The 14946-nt window shown below is 46.4% G+C and overlaps 1 pseudogene; it reads right to left on the bottom strand.

The window, feature by feature from the left end:
- The window catches only part of LOC115462068, a 199128-nt pseudogene that overhangs the window by 68237 nt on the left and 115945 nt on the right, over nt 1-14946 (bottom strand).

The raw sequence follows: 14946 nt of genomic DNA, 5'->3' as shown, positions 1-14946 counted from the left end.
GGGGTTCTTCTCTTCTGTGGTGGTAGGTATATCTGAATTTCTGCCTCTGAGGTAAGCCTTTATTTATTCCTGTCACTAGTGAAAAAGGTTGTTTAAAAAAAAAAGGAAACTTTGTTTTTCCCTCCTTTTCTGCCTCTGAGGTAAACCTTTATTTATTCCTGTCACTAGTAAAGAAGGTTGTTTACAAAAAAAAAAAAAAAAAAGGAAACTTTGTTTTTCTTTCTTCCTCTTGCCTGTTACCTGATTTATTTTCCCGCCTTTGGCAATGTATTCTAGGGGGCTGCTTGCGAAGTTTCTTTGAATTTCGCTGGCTGGCGTCTGATTCTGCTCTTGGACCCTTCCGAGCTGGTACCAGTTGCTTTGATTCTTGTTTTGGCAGCAGTTTTTCCTTCCTTAGGGAGGTTCTGGTTCTCTCATCCCCGTGGATCCCTCCTGTCTGCTATGGTTTGTCTGCAGTGGCGGGGGTCCGAGTTGTCCTTGGTGTGCAACTGCTAGCTCATATCCCTCGGGAGCGCCAGCCATTCTTGCTAGCCTTTTGCTTGGACTCAGTTCAGTGTCTGTTTAAGGGAATGTTGCCACAGCTGTTCCTTGCTTTCCCTTGCTTTCGGGCTGGAATTTTAGCCTGGCACAGGCGGATTTTGCCTTTTCTATTTTCAGGCGCCTCTCTCCCGGCACATTTGGCACTCCTTCCTTTTTCTGTAAGGGACGCAGTTCTTTCCTGCTGAGCAGATCTATTGCTGTGCATCTGGATTATCGCCTCTTAGCTCTGCGCTTTTCTCTACTTTTGACTCTCCCTTAGCTGGTTTTTCCTCGGTTTGGTGTTAGTGACCAGCTTCCTATTTGTTCCTGGTGAGAGTTGTTTCTTGCTCACTGCCTTACGGCTGCATTTTGCTCCCTATAGTCTCAGGATTCCAGACCAGTGGTGCTTACCTCCCTCTTGGCGGGAGTTCTTTCTCTACGTTGACTGCTACTCCATCTCAGTTACCCAGGAGGGTGGTCATTGTGGCTCAGAGACCACTTGGGGATTGAGAGTGTCTCTTGGGGCATGGGGCCTTCTCTTCTTGTAGTTTTAGTCTCTCTGGGCCAGGAGAATGCAGCGCCAGGTCTGCATTTCCACTTGTGCTCCTTCCTTATTGGCCTCCTGGCAGCACCTTCTTCTCTGGCTGTTCCCTGGGGCTCCATCTGTGCATTTTGCTTGTTGAGCACAGCTCCATCGCTCCATGTTGAGCACCGCTCCATCGCTGCATTTGAGCACAGCTTAATCGCTGCATTTGAGTGCAGCTCCATCGCTGCATGTTGAGTGCAGCTCCATCGCTGCATGTTGAGCGCAGCTCCATCGCTGCATGTTGAGCGCTGCTCCACAGTTTCAGGTTGGCTTTAGCTCCATTGCTGTATGTCGAAGACAGCTCTATCATGGCATGTTGAGTGAAGTTCCTTCGCTGTATATTCTGCAACCTTTCATCTCTGCATGTTGAATGCAGCTCCATTGTCGCATGTTGAGTGTAGTTCTTTCTCTGCAGGTCTCAGTGTGGGGCGCAGTCCTGTGTTTGCGTGTAGAACACGGCTCTGTGTCTGCCTGTGGTATGCAGCTCCTTGTCTGTGTGTGGCATGCAGCTCTCTCTCTATGCGTATGGAACACAGCTCCCTGTCTGCGTGCAGTGCGCAGCTCCACCCCCTGTTGAGTGTAGCTCCGTGTGTTTAGCAGAACTCTTTTCTGCAGATTGGGCGCAGTTCCAGGGCGGTATGTTGAGCACAGCTATGTGACTGCAGGTGCTGCACAGCTTCATGTCTGCGTAGGAAGCATAGCTCCTTGCCGGTGTCTGGAGCGCAGCTCCTTGTCTGCGTTTTATACACGGTTCCATCGCTAGCACAGCTTCAATTCTGCAGGTACCTCTAACATTCAGCTCTTTCAGTGGGGCACTGCTCATCCTCTGTCTGTTACTCTCAGCTTCTTCTCTGCTTGTTCGGTGCATTTCTATCTTTCCCAGAGGTGTGCAACTCCTTCTTTGCCCGCGGTGTGTGGCTCAGTTTGTGTGCTTTGAGTGCAAATCCGTTTGTTCTCATTGAGCATGGATCCTACTTTGCCTGATGAGCTCAGCTTTGTTTCTGTCCCTTGAGTACAGTTCAGTCTCTGACTGTGGAGCGTATTTTCCTTTGCCTGTTGGGCACTGTTTCACCTTGTCGGTCAACCCCAGCTCTTTTCTGCGGGTTGGATATAATAACTTCTCGGCAGCTGTGGCTTACCGCAGTTAGATTGCTAGACAAGCCTGCCTTGTCTCCTGTTAGCTACCATTCCTGTGGCATCTTTTCTTGCCTTAGCCTTTTGATGGCTGGCGAGAAGCTACTCCATTGCTGGAGTCTGAATTCGTCTCTGTTCCTTTTGTGTCTTCTTGGCACCTTGGGATCTTTTCTCCGCAGTGTGACTCTCGACTCTTTTTCTTTTTGTCTCCTTTTGTTCTCTTGGCTCTGTTCTGTCATCCCTAAGTCCAGAGCGAGCAGGTTTAGGAGTACTCTCTTTCTACAGTTGTACCTTGGTATGCTGCTGCCCTTTTCTTCATGGTTCTCCTGGACAGACTAGCACTCCACTTAGTTGGTTCTCTGGAGTCTCTTCTTCTTCTGTGGAGTTTGATTCTCTCACTAGGCGCAGATCTGGGTGGTTCCTGGGCCTTGCTTCCTTTCTTCAATGAAGTGTGGCACACTGTTTGGGGTTGCGTACTCCTAGTACTTGTTAGGTTCGCTTCCTCCGACAATCTTGTACTCAAGGCAGACTGGCAGGTTTGGGAGTTAGCCTTTGTCCTGCCAGGGTTCAGAGAAGTGGATCCTGGTCTAGGAGAGAGAGTTCTTCTCCTTTTTGCTCAGATACGACTGTTGCCTCCCTTCCAAGGGGAGTCCTTTGGCATGAGTATCTTTGCTGCTTCTTTTGCTAATCTCAGGGTACGTAGTTTTTCTTTTGCTCAGGACGTTTGTTTTATGTCCTACAGCTTCAGTTCCTTTTCTAGTGTCTAACTCTGTTCCATTTTGGTAGCCTGGTGGTTCGGATATTCAAATCCTTCTCTGTTTTTGCTGTGTGTATAGCTTTGTTGATTTTTCAACCTTCTGCATTCTTCTTTTCTCCCCCCCCCCCCCCCCTTTGGGAAACTGCTTTGCTACATCCCATTAGTCTGGACTGGTCTGGTTCTGGTATAGATGACAAGGAAGGAAAAATTATGTTCTTACCTGATAATTTTCTTTCCTTTAATCATACCAGACCAGTCCAGATGCCCTCCCTGGCTAATGTCTGTCAAGAGTGTTGTTTCATTTAGGTATCTCTGGCTGTTCCATGACGCTTCAATACGGTGGGATGTCCTACAGCACTGCCTACTTCATCTTCTCTGTATGACTCCAGTTACTTGGGATCACGGAGTTCTTTCCCCGGATTCAGGGGTAGATCTCTATGTGCATGGGCAAGCTCGGTATGGACCATTCCCTCCCGCTTACTTTACTGTGAGGGGAGGTTGCAGTTGCCTTCGGCCAAGCAGGAACAGTGAGGTTCTGCATATTGGCTCCAAGAGTTTGCCTGTTTGTATTAACTGTGTTTTCTTCTAGACTTCAGAGCACCAATGCTTGGCTATTTGAAATACTGAACATTCCAGGCTGCACGATACCCTTAAGGGGCGGTTCACTTGGAACTATTTTCTCTGTCTCCTTCCGCTGGTAGATGGACACAACACACAACCCATTAGTCTGGACTGGTCTGGTATGATTAAAGGAAAGAAAATTATTAGGTAAGAACATAATTTTTCCACAAATAGGAGGCTGTGAGCCACATAGCTCGTAGTCAAAAGTAACATGGGTCCGATATTCAGACCACAGGAGGCAGCTCCGCTAACTCCGGCGGTAAGCAGTGAGACTGGATATTCAATCCTGGGCTATTTACAGTAGCTGGCAATTAATATCCAGTTTATTTTTGGCCAGTAAACTTAACTGGCTAAGCTGATATTCAGCACTGGTCGGTTAAGTTTAAAGATTTGGCTGCCAAACTTAGATGGTGATGTACTGAATATTAGTGGATAGCCAGTTATATTGTGAAATATAACTGAACAGTTGCTAAGTGCTGATCAAAAATATTCAGTGGCTATCTCCTGCTGAATATTTCCGGGTAGCTGGTTAAGCACTATTTAACAGGCTAGGAGTTATCCCTGGACAGTTAAACAGAAGTGAATATCGGGGGAATGATGGCATGGTCACGGTCCTCCCCTTCTTGTCTGGGTTGGCAACTGTTTCTGAAGGCTTGAGGAGGCCTCCCCAAAATGTCAGTAACTTGGGCTGACTGGGTTGGCGGCCCGCTGGTTTTGAGGGCGAAGCTTAGTCATCCGCAAAATTCTTTTTTTTTTTTTTAAAATTTTGAGCTTTATGAAGAAAAAGCATAAAGATTGTTCAACCACAATATATCACACAATCATGGATCTTCACAGACCCAATCCTACCTTACCCCCAACCAGGGGTGTGCTGGTAAATTTTTAACAACAGGCTCTTTCTCCTGATGTAGCCAGCTCTGCAGTTGGAAGGGCCAGGGGTGGCCGGGTGGGGGGGGGAGCAACACTTGCCTCTCTCTCCTCCCTCCCTTCGTGCAGGCACGCTAGGTATACCTTTGCTGGCAACCAATAAATGAACTGCCACCACTCCCAATGTCTTGCTCTGAGCAGCATGCTGTAACTTCTCACACATGCTGGAGAAGTCCCAGCCTGCTGCTCAGAGCTGGAAACAAGGAGCTGGGAGCAGCAGCAGTCTATTTACTTGGCTGGCAGGGCTCAGCTTCCCCACCAGCAAAGCAAAAGAGAATTCAGCAGGGGGCCCAAGCCCACATTTTGGGAGCCAGTTGTTAAAGTAGCCATGGAGGGCCCTACTTTAACAACCGGCTCCCAAAATTCTTAAAAACTTAACAACCGGCTCTTGCGAGCCTGTGAGAACCTGCTCCAGCACACCACAACCCTCCACACCCCACTACAGCCAAGGCCATAACTCCCCTTTCTGGAAACAGCATCGGTGCCCCCCTTCCCCCATTCAAAGACCTAATCTCCTGGATCACTCAGGACCACAAAATGGGTCCCAGCATCCCAACAGTGATAGGTGTCCCAAGTCTTATGAAAAGAAAGCACTTGACTATGCTGGATAGCAGCAAGTTTAGTCATCTGGTAAAAAATCCATTTTTCGAAGGACCTTGTCCACAGGACATGATGGTAGTTGCCAAGCAGCTGCTAAACTAAGTTTAATGGCCATAAAAAGACAAGTAGCTAATTTATGCTGCTCCAACAGGCTTGAAATAGAGCAAACAATACTCCACCTGTACTGGATAGGCCACTTGAACAATCTGCTGTAGAGTGGGCACTGTGATACTCCACAAGGGCTTTATTACTGAGCAAGTCTACCAGATATGATACATGTTCCCTCACTGACCACAATTTCTCCAAAACATCCTGGTGCCTGTTTTAAATATCCGGTTGAGACAAAACAGGGTATAGTACCATTGATATAAAATGTTATAACTATTTTTCAACAAACTACTGGCAATTGAGACCTTGACCAAACGCTTAAAAGTAATTTTCCATTGCCGAGATTCCCATTGCTGCCCATTTATGTAAATAATGCTGTATGGAAATGGGCAAAAGGAGCAAGGCCTTATATATTCATGTTATACTACCCCTAGTGCCCCTCCCCCTTAGTGCCACTCCAGAAGAGTCTCTACCAACCCCAGTTCTCCATGGGCCCTGCGGACGACTGCCAATATCAAAAATTTATGAACATCCAAGAGTCCATATTCTTCCTGTAACTCTGAAAAAGAGATAAAGTCCCCCCCTGCCAAAACTGGCCCAAGGTGCGGAGTCCCTGGCACTCCCACTTCTTACATGTTAAGTCTAGGTGTCCAGGAAAGAAGCCTAGAACGTGGCAAATCACCATCTGTACGAAATACTTCCGCCCATGGAAAAAACGGTTCTGTATTCCATACCTCATAAGAAGAGGAAAACAGAGGCCTATCGGGATTATTTTTAGTAAAGCTGCAAGATCTTTTCTTGGAAGCCAAATTACCTCCCAAAGCGGAGTATCCCCATCCAAGACTGCTCAAGGCGCACCCAGACCTTAGAAGAATAGGAAAGCCACTCTGACAAGATGCAGAATTGAGCAGCCTGGAAATACAACTTAAAGTTGGGAACTCCCATGCCCCCATGAACTTTAGGCTGATATAAAATGGACCTGCGGACCCTCGGAGGATGCATCCTCCAAATAAGTGAAAGCTCATTTATGCAATTTAGTAAAGAACGCCCCAGGAATAGGGAGGGAGAGAGGCATAAATAAATACAGTAACTTTAGCAAAAACATCTTCTGATAGCGTGGATCTGTCCGATCCAAGAGAGGTTTAACCCCTCCCAGCAAGCCATATCTGCAAATAATTCACACAATTTGAAGAGAAAATTAGGTTTGTATAATTATTTAACAGTCAAGGTGCTGTTAATACCCAAGTAACGGATCCACCTAGCAACCCACCGAAACGGAAATTGGTGCTGTAAAACGGCAGCCACTGCCCTATCTATTAATGTTAAGAATCTCAGAATTATGCATATTAATTTTAAAGACAGAGACTGTAGCACTTCTACCAGAGAATCCAAAGATTCCCCATGGTTAGTCAGTGTGAGCAAAATATCACCCACGAGTAGCAAGACCTTACGTTCCCTTGGTCCCTAAGCAACCCCTCTAATCCTCAGATGCTCCCATATCAAGTCTGCCAGCGGCTCTACAAAACCAAGGCAAAAAGTAAGGGCAAAAGGGCACAGTCTTGTCTAGTGCCCCTAAGAAGAGCAAATACAGCTGTACAAGTCCCATTGATCTTAAGGCTACCCAGCAGATTCGTACAGATAAGCTGCAACCATTGTAGATATTGTTCCCTCAGCCCCAGATGACGCAACACCTGAAACAGAAAAGTCTAATGAACACAATAAAAGGCCTTCCCTGCATCAAGAGAAAGCAAGAGCATCAGAGTATGTTCCAGCTGAGCTTGATGTATTAAGTGAAGCATTGTAAGTATGTTGTCAAAAGTCTGGCAACCCTGAATGAATCCAGGCCTGATCCTCATGCAAGAGTCTGGGGAGATATCTCTGAAGGCGATTGGCCAAGATTTTCATAAAGAGTTTGCAATAAGTGTTTAAAAGAGATATAAGCCAATAACAAGTGGCAATAATGGCTCTCTCCCTGGATTAGCTAACACCGAGATCAAGGCTAATTGCCAACAATACAGGAGCTCAGTCAGGTTCACCAGATGATTAAACACCCGAAGCAACACCGAGACAAGAATTTTACCAAACATTTGTAAAATCTATTAGAAAACCCATCACAGCCCAGGGTTTTACCCAACGCGAGGTCCTTGATGGCCCTTGAAGCTCTGTCAAAGTAACTGGAGCAGACAAGGATTACACCTCAGCCAAAGAAAATCTAGGCAACAGTGTCCTTGCAAGAGAATGTCTGACATCTGATTCCATAGGATGTATTTCAGGAGCATTGACTACTACTATTACTACTACTAATCATTTCTATATTGCTACTAGACGTACGTAGAGCTGTACACTTGAACATGAAGAGACAGTCCCTGCTCGACAGAGCTTACAATCTAATTAGGACAGACAAACAGGGCAAATAAGGGATAAGGGAATTAGTAAGGTGGGAATGAATAAACATGGGTATTGAACAAGTGAATAGGGGTTAAGCGTTAAAAGCAGAATCAAAAAGGTGAGTTTTTAGCCTAGATTTGAAGACGGCCAGAGATGGATCTTGACGGACTAAAAGGAACAGAGTCTGGAGTTAGCAGTGGAGGAGAAGGGTACAGATAAGAGAGATTTACCCAATGAATGGAATTCCCAGAGAGGAGTTTAGGGAGAGATAAGAGCAGAGAGGTACTGAGGAGCTGAAGGCACTTGTAAGTCAATAAGAGAAGTTTGAACTGTATGCAGAAACAGATAGGGAGCCAATGAAATGACTTGAAGAGAGGGCTAATATGAGCATAGCGACACTGGCAGAATATAAAAGTCATGCAGCAGAATTTTGAACAGATTGAAGGGGAGAGAGATGGCTTAGTGGGAGACTTGTGAGAAGCAAGTTGCAAAAGTGAGAGGTGATAAGAGTGTGGATAAGGATTTTGGTAGTGTGCTCAGAAAGGAAAGGATAAATTTCTGTGATATTATAGAGAAAGGAACAACAGGTTTTAGCAGTCTGTTGAATATGTGCAGAGAAAAAGAGAGAGGAATTACGAGCTGATGAGACAGGGAGGTTCAGAGTGTTACCACAGAGAATGGGGGAAGAGGAGAGGTTGGTTTAGGGGGAAAGATAAGAAGCTCAGTCTTGGTCATGTTTAGTTTGAGATGGCGGTGAGACATCCAGGCAGCAATGTCAGACAGGCAGGCTGATACTTGTGCCTGGATTCCTGCTGAAATTTCTGGTGTGGAAAGGTAGATCTGGGAGTTATCAGCATAAAGGTGATACTGAAAACCATGGGATGAGATCAGAAAAAGTATAGCTGGAGAAAAGAAGAGGTCCCAAGACAAAGCCCTGATGTACACCAACTGATAGTGGGATAGAAGTGGAGGATCCACCAGAGTATACACTAAAAGTGCGATGGGAGAGATAAGAAGAAAACCAGGAAAGAACAGAGCCCTGAAATCCAAGTGAGGACAGCTTATCAAGGAGTAGGCAGTGATCAACAGTGTCAAAAGCAGCAGATAGATCAAGAAGGATAAGGACAGAATAGAGACCTTTGGATCTGGAAAGGAACAGGTCATTGGAAACTTTAGCAAGCACTGGTTCAGTTGAATGAAGAGGGTGAAAGCCAGATTGAAGCAGATCAAAAAAAGCTTGAGATGAAATAAAATCAAGACAACGGCAGTGAACAGCACATTCAAGTAATTTGGATAAGAAAGGGAGGAGGGAGAAGGGGCAATAGTTGGAAGGGCAGTTAGGGTCCAATGAAGGCTTTTTGAGGAGTGGTGTAACTACGGCATGTTTGAAGGCATCAGGAACAGTCGCAGTGGAAAGTGAGATTGAGGATATGACAGATAGAAGTGATGACAGTAGGAGAGATAGTGGTAAGTAGATGGGTAGGAATAGGATCAGAGGAACAGGTAGTTAATTTCGAGGAGGAAAGAAAATGTGCAGATTCCTCTTCAGTGATTTCAAAAAAGGAAGAAAAGGAGGCAGGGGTTGAAAGAATGGACAGAGGGAAGAAGTGGAGGTGACTTGGTTGAGAATTCAAGAGTAATCTTATGAACCTTATCATGAAAGTACTCAGCCAGAGTTTAGGGAGAAAGTGAAAGGGGAGTTGGCGGTGAAGGCACTTTGAGGAGAGAGTTCAGTGTGGCAAAGTGATGTTGAGGGTTTGAGCCAAGAGAGTTTGTCAACTGGATGTAGTAGTCCTGTTTGGCAAATGGAAGCGCAGACTGGAAGGAGGTCAGCAAGAATTTGAAATGTATGAAGTCAGCATGAGCACGGGATTTCAGCCAAAGGTGTTCTGCAGATCGGGTGCAGGAATGTAGGTAGTGGATTTTAGAGATCAGCCAAGGCTGGAGTTTAGTACACCTTACAGAACGGGGAATGGGAGGAACAAGAATATCCAGATCAGAGGAGAGAATAGTATTACAGGAAGAGACAGCCTCACTGACAGACCTGAATAACATAGTGGTTGATAAGAGATTTGGAGGACAGAGTAGAAGAGTCAATAGCCTGAAGATTCCTAAATGTATTGGTGGAGATTGGACAGGACTGGGGGAGAGGATGTTAAAGTGTGAAAGTTATCAGATGATGGTCAGAGAGGGGAAGAGCTGGTACACAGAAACTGGAGAGTGAGCATTTGGAGAAGAAGATAAGATAAGACAGTAGCCATTCTGGTGAGTAGGGGTAGTGGAGCACAGTTCAAGACTGAAAGATGATGTTAAAGCAAGAAACTGAGAAGCACAAGAGTCAGAGGGATCATTAGCATGAATGTTAAATTCCCCAAGAACGAGAGAAGGAGATGAAGGTTCATAAGTACATCAGTACATAAGTGTTGCCAAAGGTCCATCAAGCCCAGTATCCCTATTTCCAACAATGGCCAATCCAGGTCACAAGTACCTGGCAAGATCCCAAAACAGTACAATACATTTTAAGCTGCTTATCCTAGAAATAAGCAGTGGATTTTACCAAGTCCATTTTAATAATGGCTTATGGACTTCTTTTTTAGGAAGATACCCAAGCCTTTTTTAAACCCCACTAAGCTAACTGCTTTTACCACATTCTCTGGCAATGAATTCCAGAGTTTAATTACATGTTAAGTGATGAAATATTTTCTCCAATTCATTTTAAATTTACTACTTTTGTAGCTTCATTGCATGCTCCCTAGTCCTAGTATTTTTGGAAAGAGTAAACAAGCGATTCACATCTACCCATTCCACTCCACTCATTATTATATATACCTCTATTATATGTCCCCTCAACCGTCTTTTCTCCAAGTTGAAAAGCCCTAGCCATTTCAGCTTTTCCTCAAAGGGAAGTCGTCCCATCCCCTTTATCATTTTTGTCGCCCTTATCTGTACCTTTTCTAATCTACTATATCTTTTTTGAGATGCAGTGACCAGAATTGCACAAAGTGTTCAAGGTTCAAGAAAGATGGAAAGCCAGGAGTCAAAATCAGTGAGTAAGAAAGAAAGGGACTTATCAGGGGGTTGATAAATGACTGCTACTCAGAGAGGCAGAGGAGTGAATACACGGATGGAGAGGACTTAAAAGGAAGAAAAGCAGTGAGACTGAGGTAGAAGAAGAGGTTGAAATCTACAAGAGTAGTAGCCTGACACCCAACCGGGCAAGGAGTACGAGAGAAAAGGTAACCTCCATGACACAAGGCCGCAGCTGAAGCAGAGTCTTCAGGGCAAAGCCAAGTCTCAGTTAGGGCAAGCAGATGGAGAGTATAAGAGATAAAGAGGTCGTGGATATATGACAGTTTGTTGCAGACAGAGCGGGCATTCCACAGAACATATGAGAAAAGCAGAGAAGAAGGAGAGAACAGAGGATCAGAAATTAGATTGGCGACATCACAATGTGACCTGCATGAATAGGATGAGAACTGATGTGGAAGACCAGGATTGGGATTGATATCCCCAGCGGAGAGCAGGAGAAGGAACAAAACAGTACAGAGTAGGAGAGGTATGACGACAGCGACAAAGGCGAGATGTACTCATACAGAATGGAGATGGTTGAATGAAAGGAAGGAAATGTTGAAGGTTGAGAGCTGAAAAGGAAGGGAGAAGACAAAAGAGATGGTGAAATGATGAAAGCAGAAGGTACTCCACAGCACCCAGAAGGCAGCTGGTAGAAGAATACAGCACCTGGAGCAAAGGTCCTGACTGGATCGGGGGGGGGGGGGGGGGGGGGGGGGGACCTGGGAGTCACCCAGGAGAAGGCTTTGAGGATATGCAGATAGGCTGCAAGTCCTCCTCAGCACCTGGAAGGCAGCTGGTGGAACTGCATGGCACCTGGAGTGAAAGCCCTGAGTGGATCAGGGAGGACCTGGGCGTCACCCCGGAGAAGGCTGTGAGGATGTAGATGGGTTGCAAGTAATCTACAGAGCTGGGAATAGAATCGTAAAACACTGCATGAATAGATGCATCCTCCGTATGTAATATTCTGGTCTCATCTTGTATAGTAGGAATAAAATGTCTAATCTTTTGATGTTACAGTTTAGAAGCCAATAAAACATCTGGCTCTATTCCCAGACTCAAAATGTGACTGACACACTCTTTGGAGATTTTCTGCTATTTTTGCCAAGCACAGCTCCTGGAGCTCCAGTTGCAGCTTATGTATGGAATCCTGCTAATTTGGGGCAGACCCCCGTTGCTTAGCTCGTTGTTCCAACCCAGCTAAACGAATGAGGAAGTCAGACTCCTTTTGCTTTGTAGTCTTATTAATATGAGACTGTACTGTGATGAGTTGACCCCTAAAGACAGTTTTCATACCCTCCCATAATATATCTGGGGTCACCTCACCCGTATCATTAGAACTGTAAATATTCCACTATCTTTTTCTCTACTTGCAGTACATTCTCTGGATTTCTAAGGTTGGCATCATTAAGTTGCCAATAAGTTAGTCCCAGTTTTACTGGAGCCACTTCTAAACTGATTAACAAAGGGATATGGTCAGACCAAGTATATTAAAGGCACATAGGCGTAGACTGGGGGGGGCGAGGGGGGGCAATGCCCCCCCAAACGATGAGGACGTGGACTGGCGCTACAATGAAAAAAAAAAAACAAGCAGGCACGCGCTCGTCTCCGTCCGCTTCGCTGCTTCCCTGCCCTCTTTGTCTGCATCCCGCCTTCCTCTGATGTCATTTCCTTTCGGGCGGGACGCAGACAGAGAGGGCAGGGAAGCAGCGAAGCGGACGGAGACGAGCGTGTCTATCTACCCCCTCTCTTCCTACCCTCCGGCGCAGGCAGCACCAATCTTCTCTAAGCCTTTCTTGTTCCTGGCAGCGGTAGCGACGTACACGCTGCCTTCAGCTCTGCCCCGAAGCCTTCTCTTCAAGTTCCTGTTCCCGCATAGGTGGGAACAGGAACTTGAAGAGAAGGCTTCCGGGGCAGACCGAAGGCAGCGTGTACGTCGCTACCGCTGCCAGGAACACAGAAAGGTTGAAGAAGACTGCTGCCTGCACGGACGGAGGGAGGAAGAGAGGGGGTAAACAGAGTCACGATCCTGGACCTCGCGGGGGGGGGGGGGGGGGGGGGGGCAGCAGCAGAGGGAAGATGAATGGGACTGGGAGGGTGGAGAGCAGAGGGAAGGAGTAAGAGATGGATGGGACTGGGAGGTGTGGGTGGGGAGCAGAGGGAAGGACCAGGAATTGGATTGGACTGGATTGAGAAAGGAGGTCAGAGGGAAGGAGCAGGAGATGGATGGGACTGGGAGGGGTGGTGAGCAGAGGGAAGGAGCAGGAGATGGATGGGACTGGGAGGGGTGGGAAGCAGAGGGAAGGAGCAGGAGATGGATGGGACTGGGAGGGGTGGGTGGGGAGCAGAGGGAAGGAGCAGGAGATGGATGGGACTGGGAGGGTGGGAAGCAGAGTGAAGGAGCAGGAGATGGATGGGACTGGGAGGGTGGGAAGCAGTGGGAAGGAGCAGGAGATGGATGGGACTGGGAGGGGTGGGTGGGGAGCAGAGGGAAGGACCAGGAATTGGATTGGACTGGGAAAGGAGGTGAGCAGAGGGAAGGAGCAGAAGATGGATGGGACGGAGGGATGGTGAGCAGAGGGAAGGAACAGAAGATGGATGGGACTGGGAGGGGTGGGGAGCAGAGGGAAGGAGCAAGAGATGGATGGGACTGGGAGGGTGGGGAGCAGAGGGAAGCCTACTGGAAAGAAGACACTGCATAAAACAGAAGACACTGGGATCAAAGCGAATAGAAAAACTACATGATCAGACAACAAAGGTAAATAAAAGTTTATTTTATTCATAATTTATTAATTGAAATGTGTCAGCTTTTTGAAATGTGCATCTGTGATATTTTGCCTGTAAATTTCATTTCCTTCCTCCATATTAGCATATTCATTTGCATATGTATATATGCAAATGATATGCTAATATGCTCCACCCATTTTTTTTTTGCCCCCCCAAATGAAACAGTCAAACTACGCCTATGTAAAGGCAGCTCCTGTTTAGAATTCCCCCTCAGAATGATTCAGTAAAAGCACTGTAAGATCATCTCAAAATGCCTGTGGAGACTCAATGGGTCCAGACCTTTATGTGGAGGGGGCCCAGAGCCCAAAGTGGGGGAGAGGGCACATTTTGGACTGCCCCGCCCCCCAATATGTTGTACTTGGTGATTCGATCATTAGGCATATAGATAGCTGGGTGGCTGGTGGACGTGAGGATCGCCTGGTGACTTGCCTGCCTGGTGCGAAGGTGGCGGACCTCACGCGTCACCTAGATAGGATTTTATATAGTGCTGGGGAGGAGACGGCTGTCTTGGTACATGTGGGTACTAATGACATAGGAAAATGTGGGAGAGAGGTTCTGGAAGCAAAATTTAGGCTCTTAGGTAGAAAGCTGAAATCCAGATCCTCCAGGGTAGCATTTTCTGAAATGCTACCTGTGCCACGCGCAGGGCCCAAGAGACAGGCAGAGCTCCAGAGTCTCAATGCGTGGATGAGACGATGGTGCAGGGAGGAGGGCTTTAGATTTGTTAGGAACTGGGCAACATTCTGGGGAAGGGGGAGCCTATTCCGAAAGGATGGGCTCCATCTTAACCAGAGTGGGACCAGGCTGCTGGCATCGGCGTTTAAGAAGGAGATAGAGCAGCTTTTAAACTAGAAATGGGGGGAAGGCCGACAGTCTCTCAAAAGAGCATGGTTCGGGATAAGGTATCTTTCAAAGATATCACCATAACAGGGAAGATAGAGTATCCTGATAGTGAGGTTGCAAAAGAGATTGTAGTAGATCGGGTATCCTTAAATAACAATAAAAATCAGACAAAAGATTGCCAATTAATACTGTCAAGTACTAAGCATGATGTACTTAGGAACAACAAACATAGTTTGAAATGTCTATATGCGAATGCCAGGAGCCTAAGAAATAAGATGGGGGAGTTGGAATATATTGCACTAAATGAAAAATTAGATATAATAGGCATCTCTGAGACCTGGTGGAAGGAGGATAACCAGTGGGACACTGTCATACCGGGGTACAAATTATATCGTAGTGATAGGGTGAATCGGATTGGTGGAGGGGTAGCATTGTATATTAACGAGAGCCTTGAATCAAATAGATTGAAAATTCTGCAGGAAACAAAACACTCCTTGGAATCACTGTGGATTGAAATTCCATGTGCAAAGGGGAAAAGGATAGTGATAGGAGTGTACTACCGTCCGCCTGGCCAGGACGAACAGACGGATGCGGAAATGTTAAAGGA

This window comes from Microcaecilia unicolor, chromosome 2 (genome assembly GCF_901765095.1).
Source record: "Microcaecilia unicolor chromosome 2, aMicUni1.1, whole genome shotgun sequence".
Classification (NCBI taxonomy): domain Eukaryota; kingdom Metazoa; phylum Chordata; class Amphibia; order Gymnophiona; family Siphonopidae; genus Microcaecilia; species Microcaecilia unicolor.
The sequence above is the reverse complement of the archived record's forward strand: the minus strand, read 5'-3'. Positions and strand labels throughout refer to the sequence as shown.